The sequence below is a fragment of the Monodelphis domestica genome, chromosome 1, assembly GCF_027887165.1.
Source record: "Monodelphis domestica isolate mMonDom1 chromosome 1, mMonDom1.pri, whole genome shotgun sequence".
Classification (NCBI taxonomy): domain Eukaryota; kingdom Metazoa; phylum Chordata; class Mammalia; order Didelphimorphia; family Didelphidae; genus Monodelphis; species Monodelphis domestica.
In genome coordinates this window covers 223,092,169-223,112,264 of record NC_077227.1, presented here as the reverse complement: position 1 = coordinate 223,112,264, position 20,096 = coordinate 223,092,169, and the positions used below count along the sequence as shown (strand labels likewise).

The 20,096-nt window shown below is 38.0% G+C and overlaps 1 protein-coding gene across 2 annotated transcripts in view; it reads right to left on the bottom strand.

Moving 5' to 3' along the window:
* STXBP6 (syntaxin binding protein 6) overlaps positions 1-20,096 on the bottom strand; it is a 382,595-nt gene that overhangs the window by 300,865 nt on the left and 61,634 nt on the right. The gene's annotated exons all lie outside the window — the stretch shown is intronic.

Here is a 20,096-nt window from a genome sequence, read left to right as displayed (position 1 = left end):
ATAAATAAAGATAAAATAAAATTGAGACACAGATTATGGATAGCTGTAAGAAGTTTCAAAAACCATTTCTACAAAAGTTAATCATTTGTTGATTACACTGCGACATTCTCTCGTACTATGTAATATCTCAAGCACAGTTAATTCAGTGAAATTCAAGAAAGGGAACATATTTCTTGCATCCAACTTTAAGAAAAAAACAATAAGGGAGAAGTGGAGATTAAGATCACCATTATGTTGAATGTTTCCATAATTTTGGAAAGAATTGTTAGTCAGAAGAGTTGGATTCACATCCTGGCTCTCTACTTCCTACTTGTATAATCTTAAACAAGTCATTTATCCTCTTTAAGGCTCAATTCTCTCATCTGTGAAATGATGGCGTTGGAAAATATGACCTTCAACAACCTTTCTAGCTAAAAACCAGTGATATTGCTATAAATGGGATGTTAATTGGCGTATAAAAGAGCAAGCTAGATTTCAGTAAAATATGTCCCTGGGTACCAATCTTTATTTCCTATTCAAAATGCTTTTTTTCCCCAGCAAACAAATCTACATTTCCTCTTAAAAAAAAAAAGCCAATCCCTACACTTCTTGAATATATCTGACAGCTTCTTCCCACCTATCCCCCCTTTTCGAAACCCTAGAGATGCCTATCTCACAAAATAATTATGAGCCACCTGTACCTGTCACAAGACTAGTTCCAGATTTCCTCAATGAGTTGACTCTTTCTAACAACACCTGAAGCATCCTGATGTTCCCTAAGTTAGTTTCATAAACATGCCAGTGAGTCACCTTAAGGAAGGATTTTAACAAGGCAATAACCCTCTCTTGCATATTAGTGCTAATTGGCTTGGGAGCACACACAATTTCTTCTTATGAAATGTCTTCCATTTGGGGGCAGTCATTAGTGATGACTAAGTAGTAATACAAGCAAAATAGAGGGTTAATTATTTAACGGTGGTGGGTAGAGCTGTATTGTACTGATCAGAAAGAAAAGTAAATTCAAAGAACTGAGTTCTAGCCTCAGCTCCCCTCCTAAATAATTACTCTAAGCAACTTTTTCCTAGACATGAAATGTCCTCCTCCTATAAAAATGAAGATGGTCAGATTAGATGATCTCTAAGGTCATAGTACCATAGAGCCAGTGCTAGAAGGGATTATAGTTAAAAATCATCTAGTCCATTGCTCTCATTATATAGATGGAGAGACTGAGGCTCACTCAAAGTAGCTAAATAACTCTCCCAAAGTCACACAGGTAGTATGAAGCAGAGTCAAAATTTGGAAAGGGCACAGGATTTATTGTCAGAAGTTTTTGTTGTTGTTGAGTTATTTTGGTTATGTCCAACTTGTTGTGATCCCATTTAGGGGTTTCTTGGCAAAGATAATGGAATGTTTGCCATTTCCTTCTCCAGCTTATTTTACAAATGAGAAACTGAGGCAAACAAAGGTAAGTGACTTTCCCAGGATCACGTGCTATCTGAGGCTAAATTTGAACACAGGAAAAGGAGTCTTCCTGACTTCAGGTGTGGTTCATCACCTATCTGCCTGTAGTCAGAGGACATAGGTTTAAATCCCAACTCTGCTACTCACTGCCTATGTCACTTTGTTTTCTTCAGTCTTAGTTTACTCATCTGCAAAATGAAGAGATTGAACTTAATGAACTCTAATGCCCCTTCTAATGTTATATCTATAATATATATGTCAAGCTTAGTATTCAAAGGTGAACACACTTTCCATTGTATCATATTACCTACATTCTGTGATTGTAAACTATAAAGGATTTCAATGTTGAATTGCAGATCATAGGTATAGGCTACTAGTGTCTTTAAAGGTCCTATCCTCCCATTTTACAGATAAGAAAACTGAGACAGACAGATTATCACTTGTTGAAGGTCACACATTAGGTCAGAGGCAGGGGTGGTATTTAAACATGTACCCATTGAATCTAAATCTAGGGGGAAAATAAGGGATCATCCAATTTTTAGAGTCATATAAAACAATGTCTCAATTGAAAGTAAAAAGATAGTCAATTCCACAGACTTTAGAAAGCCACAATTCAGAAATGTATATCTTAGACAGCCATAGAAAGACATCACGTGACCTAGGGAGTTATAATGCCAACCAGCAGCAGTTCCCTATGAAAAATGCAGATTATTGCTTAAAGTTGCCTTTTTTAAGTTGAAACAATGTGGAATTCTTTAGCAGACACATTGTAGAAGAATCCATTTAATCATAGGTTGAAATCAACAGAGCAAAAGACCAATATAGCAAAATGGCACTAACCATCCAAGTAGTGATTATCTTTTCTACTCTGCATTAAAATTAGTTCTCAACTCCTTATATTTCCTTATTAGGATCATCATAATAAAAATAGTTAATATTGACATAGTGCTTTAAAGTTTGCAAAGAACTTTACAAATATTATCACAGCTGATCCTTCTAACAACCATGGGAGATGAGTGCTACTATCCCTACTATACAGATGGGGAAACTGAGATTAGCAGGAGTCAAGTGACTTGCCCAGGGTCACAGGGCTAGTAAGGGCTGAGACCACATTTGATCTTAGATCTTCCTGACTCCAAAGCCAGCATTCTCCAATATGCATACCATTATCATTCTTCCCACAATCATGAAGGCAAAGCCATCTTATGCTTGGTTTTTCCTTTTCAGAATTACACTATTAAGAGTTTGGGACAATACCCCTCCTGTTTGATAGAGTCACAGTCTGGGATGATGAAAGCTGCAGAGCAGCCTTCAGAAAAGATGAGGCACCCACTGAACCCCCTTTGTGTGACTTCACCCTCTAACTTCCCTTACTAATGAAATTGTTATGATTATTGTTCTCTCCCCAATACAGGAGAAATAAAATGAGAGCAAATACTTACAGGGTTAACACACATTTGCCCCACTTTAATCCCCCCAGATTATTACCCTAAAAAGATTACATTCACAGAATTAAAACCCAAAGATCATCACCCATTACCCCTCCCTTTTCCCTCTTAGCAGAGGTACACTCAGAGGCCCCATACCCACTGTTAGCCAAACACATAAGCCTCAATCCATCATTTCTCTCAAACACAAGTTATAGACACACTTTGCTGATTATGTTTACCATAACCAGGCAACTTTGCCAGGTGCCTGAATCAAACACAAGAAAAATGCAACTTGGAAATTGAGGAAAATTCCAATTCTGGTCTGCTTTAAGTTACCCTCTATCACTGTACCTAGGTAAGAAATGTTTTGTTACCCATCTCCTAAGTAATTGTGATTGATTGTGAAAGCTGATCAAAAGCAACAATGATTCTCCTAGATGGTCATCTCATAGGTCAAAGAGAACTAATCTCCAGATCACCCTGTTTATGTCATTCATCTATTTCTGTATAGCAACAATGTTTCATTGACTATCTCCTTAGATTTCGTGTCTTTTGTTAGGGTCTATGGAAACATGTATGTTGAGAAATGATTGTGTGCCAGAAAAGTATTTATTCACTGAACCTATAAAATAAATGCAAACACTATGCATGGCAGAACTCTGTGATGCCTAAACACAGGATTGAGTATACAGTGTCTCTCACCACTTATTCAACTGACCGCCACACCTAGATAGAGGACCCTGAACCTTGAGAGACCTCAGGCTTGACTCTAAAGTCCCTAACCTTTTAATGAAGTTCCTTCTTTGAAATCAGTAAATGTCTTGCCAAAAACAACCACCACAACAAAAACTCCAAAATCCTTCTAGAAATTACATGTACCTCCTTTATTCTTTCATCCTGTCACTGTGTCAAACCATCGAACTTCCCTAAGTTTGAGGAAACCTTGATGTTACATTGTTACCAAGTTCCATGGTAAATACTACTTCCTCCAAAAAAAAAAAGAATATGGAATTTCCATCTCTGGCTATTGGAGTCTCAGTGTTCAAGTCATGACCTCGAATTAGTAAAAGAGAAGGGAGAAGGGCTCAAATCTAATTCTTCTGGCCTATGACCCTCAATAGGTCTCAGTGTACATGACAGCAATCTAGCTATTATACAAAAGCATGCCAGGGTTGATTTGGCTCATCAGTCAAGCTGGTTGAGTGTACTCATCACTTCCCAGGTCACCTTCTTGAAATAGCACTCCTAGTCAAAGAGCACTCTTTCACTGAGAGGAGAAGCATTCTTCAGTGTCTAATTCCAGCACTCTTTTGTTCAATCCTCCAAACAAGACTAGGGGAGTGAGAGGTAGGGAGAGAGGAAGAATGATCAAGAAATGTGAGAATTTCTAAAAGAAATAATGTTTTGGCTAGCCTGAAGCCAAGGAAAGAAAAATCGCCTCTTTTTAAACAATTAAAAATTATGACTATCTTTTGTTTTTATATCCCCTACATTTCCCCAAAAAGATTTTTCCCTCATCTAGAGCCATCTTTTATAACAATGAAAAAAAAAAACCACTCCAAGTAGTCAATAAAACCAGCATCTCTCCATGTCTGATACTCTATGAACAGTTTTATACCCATAATCCCTACGAAAGGAGGGAGGGAGGTACAGCTTCCTCTCTCTTCCTTAGAGACAAGCTTGGTCATTATAATTTTAACAGCATTCAATTTGGTTTGCCTTATTGTTTTCTCTATCAATATTGTTATAATTACAGTGCATATTGTATTCCTGGTTCTGTTTATTTCATTTTGCATCATGTTAAAGATGACCTCAAAGCTCCTTCTAAATCTTATAGTTTACTACAATATTTTCTCAGTTGAGAACTTGGGGAAGAGAGGTAGCAAATAGATGTGTATAGAACCCAATTAAATAGCCACCTGCTTCTGTGCTTTCTTCTCTACTCTGATTTCCAAAAATACTCTGAACTCCCTGCTCTGGGATTAGCTCAAAGAAAGGAAGGGGAAGTTCTTGTTTCTTTCCAAGCTTTAAGAAATGGCAGCACTATATTCTCAAAGGGAAAATAAGTCCATAAATGGGATATGAATTTATTCTTTTTAGAAGCACATTCCTGTAGGATAAAGATACTTTAAAAACTTGATAACAGCTTGCAGTGCTGTGCAAGCTTCAATTATTTCACTAAAAAAAAAAAAAACAGAAAAGATGAGAGAATATGTGCATCCGTAACTCTATTAATAATTGAACACAAGGAAAAGAAAAATGTTGAAAATTTGGCATAGATAATTGTTATGTTTTCCACATGGGTCTAATTAAACATGATTTAGACTGCACTTTGCCTTTTACCCCTGCTATTAAACAACAACAAAAAAGCTAAAGCTGCCACTTGTCCTGTGCTTGTGAAAATCAGGATGTAACTATATAGTAGGCCAGGCACTCCAGACAAGGAAAATTAAGATAAGTCATCCTGTAGACACACTTTTTTTTCTTTCCTTTGCTGACTCAAAAAAACAGAGAGGCTGGTGGCACAGTGGATAGAACTAGACCTGGAATTAGTAAAAATTAATTTCTAAGCTCAGACCCTTGACATCAGTGAGATCTTGGGAAAGTCATAAGATCTCCAGCTTCTCAAGGCCCTTTCCAAGCTGGATTCATTCTTTTGGCATATCTCATTCTACTTCCCCTCTTGAAATATATTTGAGCCCCTTATCACCTTCCAATTTATAGCATCATAGTTGTTTGAAATTATTATGACCTACTGGCTAGATTGCAAATTTCTTGAAGATTCTCTCTAGTTTTTCATCTTTGCATACTTGGACTTTGCATATTGTAGATGCTGAATAAATGTTTACTGAGTTGAACTGTGACCCTACCCCTTCAACCTATCTTGTTATTCTAAAGGTTATGATGTAAGACTTGCCCTAAGATTCAACTAAAAATTAACTGAAACAATGAATGACGTCAATAAATTATTGGGATCTAAAACAAACCCACAAAATAAACAGTCCTTCATATTACCAATAAAACCCATCAGAATAACATACACAGTGAAATTCCACTCAACTAACTATGGAACATACAAAATATATAGGAATCCATCTGCAAAGATGAACACAGGAATTATATGAATACAAATACAAAACTTTTTTATGGAAATAAGGACTTCAATAATGAGAGATATTAATTGCTCCTCACTGGGCCATGCCATCATAATAAGGATTCTATATAATCTAAATCAATTTACAGATTTGGAGCCAAATCAATCAACCTACTGAAGAGTTACTTTACAGAATTATTCCAAATTATAACAAAATTTGTGTAGAAGAGTGGGGCAGCTGGATAGCTCCATGGATTGGAGTCAGGCTTAGAGGCTGGAGGTACTAAGTTCAAATCTGGCCTCAGATACTTCCTAGCTTATGTGACCCTGGGCAAGTCACTTAACCCCCACTGCCTAGCCCTTACAACTCTTCTCCCTTGGAATGAATACTTAGTGTTGATTCTAAGGCAGAAGGTAAGGGCTTTAAAAAAATCATATAGAAAAAAATATCAAAAATCTCAAAGGATTCTGATACTTCCCAGCTATGTGATTTTGGACCAATTCCTTAAATTCCCTAAGACCAGTGTTCCTAATTGAAAAATGGGAATAATGTTTGTAATGCCCTTTCTCCTTGGAATACAATGAAGAAACTAAATAATAATATGTGATGGGAATGTAATCTTTTATCATTTGATATGTACTTATTCACTGATAGAATAAAGCCTTCTCTTGTCTTATACAACTCACTATTCATACTCCAATACATTCTCTACTATGAATCACCTGTATCCTGATCCCTAGTTGGATTTATCACCTATATTCCTTCTAGTCCGGCTCCTAGGTAAAATTCCTCTGATTTAAATCTTTCAGGAAGGTGCCTCCCATTTATATTATCTTAACACTTAATTAATTAATTCATATATACAAATGTAACTTTTTATAGATAATTCACAAAGGGGGATAGAGAGAGAGAGCACAACCAAAATGTAATGGGAAGGGCTTTGGACTGGAAGTTAGGACTTTGGATTTTAAATTTGGCTCTATTAAGTCTTTGAATGACATGGGTCATATCACCTAAGCCAGTGATGGGCAACCTTTTGAACTAGGTGTGTCAAAATTCACCAAAAAACCAACCATAACTCAGGTGGTGAGTCATTTTGAGAAAAAAACGTCCTTCTCGGCATGTGGCCCCATACTTCTCTGTATGCATGTGGCCACATATCATCAAAAATAACTACGTGTGTCAGCAGTGACATGCATGTCATAGGTTCATCATAACAGACCTAAGCTGTGCTTATCTTATATGTAGAACTCAGAAATTATTCTAGATTAAATAATCCTCCTCTTAGCGGGCACCTGGATGGTTCAGTGGATAGAGAGTCAGGCCTAGAGATGGGAGGTCCTAGGTTCAAATCTGGCCTCAGACACTTTCCAGCTGTATGACCCTGGGCAAGTCACTTAACCCCCATTGCCTAGTCCTTACCACTCTTCTGTCTTGGAGCTAATACATAGTATTGACTCCAAGATGGAAGGTAAGGGTTCTAAAAAGCAACAAACAAACAAATAAATAAATGAATGAACAAATAAATGAATGAATAAATAAATGAATTAGTGAACAAACAAGTAAATAAATGAATAAAAAAATGAATGAATAAATGAAATATATATTAATATCACATATTAATATATAATTATGAATAAATTAATGAATGAATAATCTTCCTCTTGCATATGTCTAACCACTTCAGTTTCCTGCTCAGGAATCTTTAGTGACTTCATATCACCTATACAATGAAACATAAATGCTTCAAATGGTCCAAATAATTCAAATGGTTCAAATGGTCTTGCTCCAGTTTAACTCGAAGAAGTATGGAGTGGCAGATAAAATCCTAGATTTGTCATGAGACTTGCCTTCAACTGCCAATTGAGACATTTACTGGCTGGGCAAGTCTTTGTCTCAATATCCTTATCATTAAATGAGAGTGTTGAATTAAATCATGTCTAAGGTCATTTCTAGCCCTAAATTTAGAATTCTGTCCTTCCATCTCTCCAGATTTGCAACTCTGGCATTTCTCCCTGTAGCATACATACATTATATTAAGGGGTCTATTTGCTGTTGCCTCAATTTGGTATTCCATCTGACACTTTGGTAACCTTGTACAAGCTAATCTTCAGACCTGGATATACTCCATCTGTACTGTCACCTCTTCACCCTCTGCTTTCCTTCAAGACTAAGTTCATATACCACCTCTGACAGAGTCTTTCTTGACCCTCACCATCATTTACAGAGTTATTTCTACTCTTAAAGGCAAGGCTGGACTAAGGAACATTGTACCTAAACTAAACTGAGAATTAATGGGCAGATTAAGTGAACATTCATCACTTATATTTATTCCCTTCCATCTTTATGTGGAACTTCATAGCTGAAGTTCACTCTGAAAAGGAGAAAAAACACTGGATAAAGAATGAGGATAGATGAGCAGGATGCTTTCAGAAAAAAGCTAGATTTACATGAACTGAAGAAAATGTAGGCAACAGAATGAGTAGAATACTGTAATAATGGTACTTTCAGTACTGTAATAAAGGTACTTTCTCACTAGATTTGATGACACTTTGTGGAGTTCAAAAGGGAGCTTGTTGAGCCAGAAACAGGGTGGAAGAGGTAGGAATCCAGATGAGTTGGCTCCTACTCTTTTCTCACCTTTCCTGAGTGAAGCTGTTGAGAGGTGCTGCACAGGTAATGAGGGGATTCCCTGATGTGAAAGGGTAATGAAGAGTTGAAAGAAGATCTCTCCTATCAGAAAGTCCCAGGGGTACCCCCCAGATTCCCTGGCATGGAGAGGATCTGGAGACAAGCCTCCCAGTGACATTGCCTCAGTGGGGGAAGGTTTTGATTGCTCTCTAATAAACCTGATTTTAGATACCTCCTCAAGGTTCCCAAAATAAATCACTTGAAAGAAAATCTGACTGTGGAACAATGGTTTAATGACTTGGATAAGAGGCAGATAGGGGAGATGGAAAGTGGGACTTGGTGTCCTTAATCTGTTTCCTAAGCACGGTCTCTCACCCAAATAGCTGTATAGCCAGCTTGGGTTTCACCTTCCTGGACCCAACTAAATTTTCCCAATCTATTATATATTTAACTATGAAATGGCAGAACAGGTATAAGTGGGCTGAAGGGGGGAGCCAGGCTCTCCTTGGCCATGAGTCCACGACGTCCTTGCTTGGGGAGTCTGATCCTCTTTTGAGATGTTCCTCGAGGTATCAGACTGGTGGAATCATTAGACAATTGAACAGATAAGTCTCTTTATGGCTCTTGGTGAGGTCCTCAGCAAAGAAACTTACTGCTGGGTTGAGGTCCCAGCTCAAAAGCCTTGAATTCCATCTGGATCTTTCCCAGGTCTCTTTTCCTCTCCCAGCATGCTTTGCTCCCCAACTGATATCACTGTCACTCAAGCTTCTCTTGCAAAATTCCGTCTTTCCCTCTTGCACCCTTACTTACTATATACACTGTAACAGTGATCAACTATGAATGACAGCTATTCTCAGCAATAATAATTCTAAGAGAATTCCAATGGACTTAGGATGAAAAATGCTATCCTCTTCCAGAGAAAAAACTGATAGGTTTTGAATATAGATTTATTTCTTAAATGTCTTTTTTTGCGGGGGTGAGGCTCTTTAACAATATGACAAGTATGGAAATATGTTTTGCATGACCACTTATGTGCAAATTACTTACCTTCTCAATGAGAGAAGAAAAGGAGAGAATTTAGAACTCAAACTTTTTTAAACATGCTAAAAAATATTTTTACATATAACTACATAAAACAAGATTTAAAAATAATTATATGTGTGTGTACACATAAAATCAAGATACTTTGTTCCTATTCCTGATTCTGCAAATTAGCCATAACTCCAGGCAACTAGCTTTATGACTCACTAGCCCCCAATTTCTTCATCTAAAAAAGGAGAGGTACATTCTCTTTTGGATCTAATATTCAGTGATTTTCTCTGGCCTGTTTAAGGCAATGAAGGCAAGATGCCCAAACTTTGGAATTTCCAGTCTACTTCTATTCAGTTCATTATCTTCATTCTGTTTCCCAGAATAATAACTGTCTTGGAACAGTCTCTTTCTAGAAAACAGAAATGGCCACTTGTGTTCCTATGAAGCTCTTTCTTGGATGTTACCTTTTACCAAAGTCCCTTTGCTTAATTCCAATGATGCAAATTGTTTTTCTCTGGGGAAAGATATCCTAACTTCTTTCTGCCTTTCATGAATGGGAGAGACTTATGAAAGCTTTTAGGCCCCATTTTATAACTGTTTCAATCCTGTTTTAACTCTCCACAAAACTCCATTGTAAAATATAGTATATATATCTCCTTACTCAATAATGCTGAATTATTGTAGCAAAACTGTGAATATTTTAAAGCTCTGGTTCATTTCCTACACCCCTGAGCTGCCTTGCCTTGGCTATTGGTTTGTTCATGTTCACATAATGTGAATTATCTTTAATGTAAGCCCAATTAAACAAGTAACTATGCTAGGGAGAAAAAGAAATGAAGAGCACTAAAGTACATTTTATATATTCATATCCATTATGGCACCTATAATATAACCACACATTACTATATACATTCATTATTGTATATGAATATATAGTAACTCATTGTTAAAGTTGGTAGCATTTTGTTCCTATTTCTGAATACGTTATCTTGAAAATATGTTTAAATCTGCTTTATTGACTCCCCCTCATATAATGTATTTCAAACCAAACAGAAATGGCTTTGTATTATCCAAGTCACTGCCTCTCCATTAGCATCAGTAAATGAAAGCTGACTGTAGAATGCAGCCTATATTAAGAATCAGAAAAACACCAGAAAGAGAAGTATGTTCACTGACTTTAAATCATTAACTTAAGTGGAAATAAAGAGATTTTTAAGGGGGTGTTGAGTTACTGATGCATTTACCAAATGATGGGGTTTTCAGAAATATTGCTAGATACAATGTCGATGTATTGTCAGTGTTCAAAAATCATTAGTAAAAAAGAAAATTAATAAATCCTCAAGCCAAGCTTCTTAAAATCCTCCACCAGCATACATTCTGTGAATGCTCTTTTGGTACCAACTAGTAAAAATTCCAAAGCATGCTTTGCAGATGCAGAACTTAAACTCAGATCTTCCTGCCTTCTGCTCTGTTTACCATAGCATACCAGCAACAATTATAGATTATCAATGACTAGCGTACAAATTGTATAGAGGGAGAGAGTTAGGAGAGAGAGAGAGAGAAGTTAATTAATATCTTTAGCAGAATAATTTGTATTGGTTATAGGGAGGTACTCTTTTCAAAGATGCAGATTATAACCCATCCATGCCTGTCCATCCTGTTTTACTCTTGGCTATGACCTCTATAAATCCTCCACAGTGGGACAAAGAAGCCTCCTCTAGGGTCACTAGACTGGCAAATTAAGAGAATGCCAGATGCAATATATCCTGATTTGAAGAAATTATTTGACAAAGTGTTTCATGATAGCCTGTATGGACAAGATGGAGAGATATGAGCTGAATGATATTACAAATTCACTTAATTTGTAGCTTGGTTAACAATCACAGCCTAAAGCATAGCTTTATAGTATTTATGTGAACCTGGATGAAAAAGTCTAGTAGAGTGCCAAGGGTTTTTTGTCCTTGGCCCTGTCTTTTCAAAATTTTTCATCAACAGCTTGTCTAAAGATACAGATGGTATGTTTATCCAATTTTTGGATGATGCTGAGCTTGGTGGGAATAACATTTTATGACAAAAACCAAGGTTCAAAAATATCTCAATAAGCTAGAGCAATAAGCTAAAAGCAAGCCTGAATTTAAGAGAAATTTAAATATGTAGGGTTTTTTTTTACTTGCTTTAAAAAAAAAAGGAAAAAAAACTTACCTTCCACCTTAGAATCAATACTGTGTATTGGTTCTAAGGCAGAAGAGCAATAAGGGCTAGGCAATGGGGGTTAAGTGATTTGCCTGGGGTCACACAGCTGAGAAGTGTCTGAGGCCAGATTTGAACCTAGGACCTCCCATCTCTAGGCCTGGCTCTCAATCTACTGGGTTACCCCCGTTGCTCCCTTAACTTGCTTTTTAAAGTAAAAGGTGTGGTATAACCAAAAGAACTTTGGATTTGAAATCAAAAGATTTGGTTTTGAATCTGCCTTCCATATCTGACTTAAGACAAAAGCACTTTTAATTCCCTGGGTTTGGTGGAACTGAACTAAAATCCTTCTTTGGTACCATCTAACTCTAAATCCTATTATACCATCAAATCAACCTAAAACAGCAGCTTATGTGAAGAATGAATGAAAAAAATTCTTATTAGCCTAATGTGTGTCAAGCACTATACTAATAAGCACAGAGGGTACAAAGAAAAAGTAGTCTTGGCTCTCAAGAAGCTTGCATTCCTATTGGGGGAAGACAACAAATATAAAAGAATTCAGCTATAAAGTATAAGGCAATATCCAAGGACACTTAGGGTATACCATATCAAGTAAAATGGCAGTGCCCAGGGGTCCAAATTGCAGAACAAGAGGGCAGATGATAAGACCAAGTGCTCTTCCATCTCACTAAAATCCCTAAAATTGGTGATTCCCAATGTGGTTCCTTTGGGGGGTGTCACCCACCACGGCCTGGGTAGCCAAGGCAAGGAAGGCACAAAAGGAAGAGGAGAAAGGGCACCACTACTGGTGATCTTCCCTGCCCAGCTAACCCAGATGGGGTTGGCAGCCTGAAAGTTTTCATAAGAAGGGTCAGGAGGGACCTGAAGAGCTTGGCCAGCAAAGACTCGGTGAACCAGGAGCAAAAAGAGGATGTTTTTCCCTATGCTTTATCAAACCACACCAAGAGTCCTATGTTAAGTGACTTAACTGATTAAAAATAAATTCTTCATCTCATGGAATAAGGAAAAAGGATTGCTTTCACATACTTCCAAAATTTGGATCTCAAACTACTTTTCTCCCATTTTGCATACTCCTCCCATATATTCTATCCTGGATAAACCAGACTTCTCACCATCCGCAGTTCATGCTTTTGCTCACAGTCCCCTGAGCCTGAATTAGGCTTCATCAAGATGTTGTGTAAAGAATGATGCCTCTGGAGTCAGTATACTTGTACTGAAATCCCAAGTTTGCCTCCTGTGGAACCTTAGGCAAACCTCTCTAGGTCTCAGTTTCCTCATTAGTAACATGAGAAAATTGGGCCAGATGATCTCTCTAGTGCCTTTGAGTTCTTAATCCTATGATCTCATTCTCTGGCTCCTCCAGTTCCTCCCTCAATTTCACCTGTTTGAATTTCTCTCTCTTCTTCTTTTAAGTCCCAGAGCCATTTTTTTCTACTAAATTTCCCCTCATCAATCAGCAGGAAGTGTCCTTTCCTACCTCAAACCTGACATGGCATTTCAGGGCAGTCTTGCTCTCTTGCACTTACCATCTTCTGCTTGTAGTCTAATTGCTTGAGTTTCTTGCCTACTCCATCAGATTAGAAACTCTTTGAAAGATACCATTAAGAGTCTGTCAGCTGAACCTCCTGGACAATATCATTCATTCCAAATGATATAGTTATCTTCTAGCTATCTGTAATGGGGCTAGAGGCAAAGGTATACAGAAGAGTTTTTGTTGTGGAGTCATTTTAGTTTGATAAACTCTGTTTGACCTGTTTTGGGGTTTTCTTGGAAAAAATACTAGTGGTTTGCCATTTCCTACTCCAACTCATTTTACAGATGAGAAAACTGAGGCAAATGGGTTATGTGGCTTGCCCAGAGTTACATAATTAGTGTCTGAGGCTGTATTTGTACACAGGAAGATGTCTTTCTCACTCCAGTCCTGGGGTCCTCTACCCACTGTACTACCAAGCTGCCCCTACACAATATCACTCCTCCATAATTTAGCTTCAGTTAAACTAACAGGGCTGGGCTCAGGTAATTTGGCTCTGAGTCATGCCAACTATATTTTAGAGGTTTTCTGTTATTAATAGAGTGGGAACCCCCTCCCCTGGTTAAATCTGACTCATCCCTTTGAAAGCTATGGGATAAGGGAAACAAAAATTGACCTGCAAATTTGGCTGAAGCAGAGAATATAGAAGATCTCCAAGATTGTCTCCAACTAATCCATAAGAGAGAGGTGAGGAACAGTTCTAGTGAGTACCAAGAAGGACCATGATTAAAAATAGATGATTCAGTGGATAGAAAACGAGGCCTGGATTCAAATGTGACCCCAGACACTTCCTGAGCTTTGTGACCCTGGCTACATCACTTAAACCACAATATCTAGCCCTTACATTCTTCTGCCTTAGAACCAATGCATAGTATTGATTCTAAGATGTAAGGTAAGTATTTAAAGAAGGAGGGGAGGAGAGAGTATTTGACCTAAGAAATAGAAAATAGAGGGGGCACCGGGGTGGCTCAGTGGATTGAGAGTCAGGTCTAGAGATGGGAGGTCCTAGGTTCAAATCTGGCCTCAGACACTTCCCAGCTGTGTGACCCTGGGCAAGTCACATAACTCCCATTGCCTAACCCTTACCACTCTTCTGCCTTGGAGCCAATACACAGTATTGACTCCAAGATGGAAGGTAAGGGTTTAAAAAAAAAAGACATAGAACATTAAAAAAAGTATGACTTTAAGGAGAAAATTCACCTCCTTCCTCCCTTCTTTACAAAGTAGATATAGAGAATTATCACTGTGAATATACTATCATATAGGGTTGCTGCACTGTTTAACTTTTCTAAGGTACATAAGGAGAAGGTACATACCTTCCCCTTTTTTATTCTTTGTTCCAGGGGGAGGAAACTATATTCTGAAGTGGAGGTAATTCAGTAAAAATCAAATGATATAAAAACTTTTATTAAAGGAACTCAGTCTCTTCCCTCCCCTCTATGTGGCAGAAGAGGAAACCATAGACTGGCCCCTCTGACATTGTTCCGAAAGACTAAGTAGTCAGGAACATCCTGGCTCCTCACCTTCCTGATAGCAGAAGAATCACAAGCAGTATTTTCCTTCTCTCTCTTTTTCTTCCCATTTTCTCTCTCACTCTCTACAAAGAGTTAGGAAACCTCCATGGCCCCAAGTCAATCAAAGCATGAAACCAGTACTAATTTTATGCCTACAATGTATCAATTACACCTCTAAACACTGAGGATGGAAAAACATAAGAATCAAAATCCCTGCTCTCAAGGGAGAAAACATATACATTTGCACAGTGTCCCAAAAGTCTTAGTGTAGTTCTAAAGTTTAATAATTTTCAGAAATACAAATATTAAAAAACTTTTAAAAAGTGGAAAGGTTAAAATATTTAAGTTTTTGAAATACTAATGTTTCTTATTAAAATTAAACATAACCATTGTCTTGTACTTATATCACTATAGTCAATTGTTTTAACTTTGTAAAAGCTTTCATCAGCTGCTGCTCAATGATTGAAAAGATTACATTTGTAATTCAAGTCTTAGGATCACCCAAAGAACAAGGTTTTGGTGCATATATCACAGTTCTGCCATGGCCCCAAAGGAAAAAGCCTAATGGAGATACATCAAGACATAGGAGGCGGCCAAACAAGAAAACTTCCTCTGCTGATCTATAAATCTAAAAAACTCACCTTTCAGAAATTGTCACACACATAATAATACCATGGCAGGGTGTCCCTTCTTTATTAAAATTATAGTTTATTATTCAAAATTCACAAAACTAAATAGCTATTTAAAAATCAAATAATTAAACTTTCAAATGAACTTCTTATAAGTTTGTAGCATTTATACTTCTATAACCATTAAAGGTTTTGGATACCCCATCCAAGAATACAGGGGCAGATACTGGACCTGTGGGTTTCATTGGTAAGGGCAGTGATGGTGAACTTTTTAGAGAGACTGTGCCATGCCCCACCCATCCCACCCAAAGACCTGCTGTGGGCATCTCCTTAGTGCTAGGTGCCCACACACACACAGAAACCTCACATGGGGAGGAAGAAAGCATTCCCATTAAGCTGCTGGGTAGAGGGGTGGGTGAAGTGAGGAATGTCCTCTGCGAGGGGAGGGGGAATGACTCAAGCTCTCTGCTCTTCTCCAGCTCTGCTGCCTGTCTGCCTGTGAGCCACCCAACTTACTCTCTGTGTGCTCCCATTGGCTGCTGATCAGGAGGAGGGAGGGCCGGGGGGGGGGGCGGGGGGGGATATGTGAAACAACATCATCAGGCATAGTGGAGAGGGGGAAGGGAGCAGCTTTGCCTGAGTCCCTGGGGGAGGGGGGTGCCCACAGAGCACGCTCTACATGCCATCTTTGGCATATGTGCTATAGGTTCACCATTATAGGTATAGGGAATTCCAAAATAAGGAAACTTCCCTTACAAATGTAGGTCAGCACCAGTGATGCAACTGATGATCTTAGAAAGCTGCTTAGGACACTAAGAGATTAAGTAACTTGCCTAGCATAAGTCAAGGATGAGACGGGAAACGAGGTCTTCCTGGATCTATTTTATCTCTGTCACAGTGCCATATATCCGTGTGTACACAGATATAGATATTCCAGTATATGTGCAACTATATATGTGCATATACATATATACATACTTATAAACTTGATTACTTTGATCCTTAATGCCTAAAGGCCAGGTAAGGCATATCTTACCCCTTCTCCAGTTACTCCTATGGGGATTTTAGATATCTCTCTTCTACTGGTTCAAATTGTACAGTGTTCCTCAAATATAGGGATCCCCTGATTCCCAGTTCTCTTTTGCCAATTAGTAAAATTAGCTTTTACAAAGAAATAGTCTTGCTATATTACAAGAAAATAAAAATACTACCCTCTAATACCTGAGGCGCATAATCTTCCCTCCATTCCTCCAGCCTCTGGGGAGGAGGGAGAATGAAATTCACTAGATTTAATTCAGTTCCCCATAGAATCTACCAGGGGCTGAGTAAAACCCTCCACATTCATGCCAGATCAAATTCCAAGCTCAACTCTGGTGTATACTATGCTGTGTGATATATAATGAATAAATACAAAATAAATATAAGATAGGGACTGAGGATATTGGTATTCGGGAGGGATCAGGAAAGGCTTCTGTAGAAGGCAGTGTTCCCCTTGGCATCTTCTACCTAGTGAAGTAATTATTCCCTGAAGCAGAGGTGAGCTTGCTTTATAGGCATGGTGGATGCAACTATGAAAAGGTCAGAAATAGGAATCTGATTGTTAACCAAATAGGCCCAGGGGAGGTGTCCATTGCCATCCTCATTTTAAAAATATTATTTCATATCTTTAGTATTATTGTTTGGATTCAAACTTTACTATGCAAAAATCATTTTTGCAATGCATAGATTTATATCACTCTAAGAATTTTTAATAATCCATGTTCTCAATTCTTCCCATGAAATATCTTTGGAGTAAAACTGAACATTTAAGGAAGCTCAGCCCACTAGATTCTATATTGGTTATCACCAAGGAAAATCTCTAAAGGAAAAGAGTAATAGTAATAAAAGAAAATAGTAATAAAATTGGGTATTGCAGCCCTACTAAAAGTGAAATGGAAGAAAAAGGACAGGGAAAGGTCCTGTGATTTCACTTGTAATTTCATTTGTTATTCAGTTATTTTCATTCAAATATAGCTGCCTTTGGGGTTTTCTTGGCAAAGATATTAGAGTGGTTGACCATTTCCTTCTCCAGGTCATTTGACAGATGAAGAAATTGAGACAAATAGGGTTACGTGACTTGCCCAGGATCACACAGGTAGGAAGTGTCCCAGTTTCAAACTTAGGAATTGAGTCTTCCTGACTCCCGGCCCAGTGCTCAATCCATTGCACCACCAGGCTGCCCAAGTGATTTAATTTGTACTGGGCATTCCCAAGTGAGGAGACTCTTTCCAGCAATTTAGATTGACACTTCTTCTGTACAACTTATAGTTTTAGCTACTTAGGGGAACTGAAAGTACTTAAATGGCTTGCCCTGGTCCCAGTGTGTCCCAGGTAGGACGTGAATCCATGGCCTCCTGCCTTTGAGGCAAGCTTTTTAGCACATGGCTATAGTCTCTTTCAATAGCAGAAGGATATGAGTCCTGAGAAGTGAGTCGCCTTATTTAAGGAATGCAAGCACAGAATTTCACAAATCTTCCCTCTTTATTCCAGTCTCTAAAAGGATGAATAATCTTATTCCATTCCTATATCTGGCACACTGCTTTCTCAGAGTACTTATTTAATAAACATTTTTCAAATTAAATTTCAAAGGATCACATAGTAAGTTAGTGACAATGACTAGACTATAATCTTTTCACTTCAACACTGGGAATATGCTCATTTTATTTTGTTCCTAAAGCTAAGATGAAGCAATAGATAATAGTAATAGTTGACATGTATATAGCACTTAATGGTTTACAAAATGCTTTACATATATTATCTCATTTAGGTTGTTTTGTTTTATTTTTTCTCACCTATCTTACCAGGCAGAAGTACAAGGTCATAAACTGCCCCCAGGACTGATTCTCATCTAGGCCATTTCTGAGGAGATGATCTTTCTGGTTCCAGATTTAGAAGATATCCTATTGCCATGTTGGTTAGCCTATGGCACGCATGCCAGATAGGGCTGCTCCCCTCCCCCTCTACACATGCCTGAGGCCATTTCTCACATGACCCACCCCTCTGCCCAGTAGCCCAATAGAAGTGCTTCCTCCCTCCCCTATCTGGAGTAAAGGAGGGTGGGGGGAGCTCACATGCACATGAAGGTTGCCATTTGGGCACTCAGTCTCTAAAAGGTTTGACATGACTGAGCTATTGGCTTTAGCCCTAATGAAGCTCAGAACTTCTGTATGTACCTCTACACACAAGCTATGTATTATCTCATTTTATCTTCATAACTGCTATTATTGTTCTCATTTTTTTAAAAGCTATTAAATAATGGCACTACTTACTATCCCTTTAACTTTTTAAATCAAAATATCCTTCCCTGGCTACCTCTCCCTTCTATCTGTTGCCTCCCTCTATTACAATATAAGGTCCCTAAAGATAAAGATTTTCTTTGCCTTCTTATTTGTAGGTCCAGCACTTAGCACAGTTGTTATTGTTGAGTCATTTTTCATTCCAGACTCTTCATGACCCCATTTGGGAAGTGACTTGAGAAGAGTCCTACAGTTAGTAAGTGTCTGAGACCAGATTTGAACTCAGAAAGATGAGTCTTTCTCACACCAGGCTCTACCTTATACATTGCACCACTTAGCTACCCCAATTACCATAGTGGTTGGCCCCTAATGAGTATTTAATAAACACTACTTCATATGTTTTGCATGAAAAAAAAACAGATCGAATTACTTTTCAGCTCTAGGGAAATAGAGTGAGGGAAATAGTTTGGAACATTTAACATCAGAAAACTGATGTGGAAATTTGTTATTATATGTAATTGGTAAAATTATAATAATAGATATACATATATAATAATAAAAATAATAAATAAACACTATTTCATTGAATCTTACTCATTGGGAATTGAGCTAGAGAGAGGATAAGTGACTTGCCAAGTTTTATGAAACTATTAAATGTATTAGGTGGGATTTGAACTCTGATCTTTCTAATACCAAACCTAGAACTCTATCCACTGTGCCATATTGTAAGGATTTCACTTTCATAAAAGGATGAACTTCCTAACAAGGATAGCTGTCCAATAACAGAACAGATTGGCTCATGAATGACATTCCACATCCCTCAAGTATTCAAGAGGAGCCTGAATGGCCACATGTCAGGAATGCTTTGGCAGTGGAAAGGAGGCTGGACTTTGTTGTTCAGTCATTTAAGTCCTGACTCTTCATGACCTCTTTTTGGGAGTTTTCTTGGCAAAGATACTGGAGTGTTCGTCATTTCCTTCATTTTGGAGATGAGAAAACTGAGGGAAACAGGGTCAAGTGACTTGCCCAGGATCAAACAGCTAACAAGTGTCTGAAGCCAGATTTGAACTCAAGAAGATGAGTCTTCCTGATGGCAGGCCCTGCACTCTATCTCCTGCACATCCTGGCTGCCCACATTGAATTGGTTTAACTCCAAAATCCCTTCAAATGAAAAAATTGGCTGATTTTATGAAAGCATTAAATTGTGTGACATATATAGTAAAAGGAGTTCAAGGAAGAATGCCATTTTAGGTTAGATCCATTTGGGAAGGGTTCAAGAAGAAGAACCTGAATAGAGCATTCAAAGAT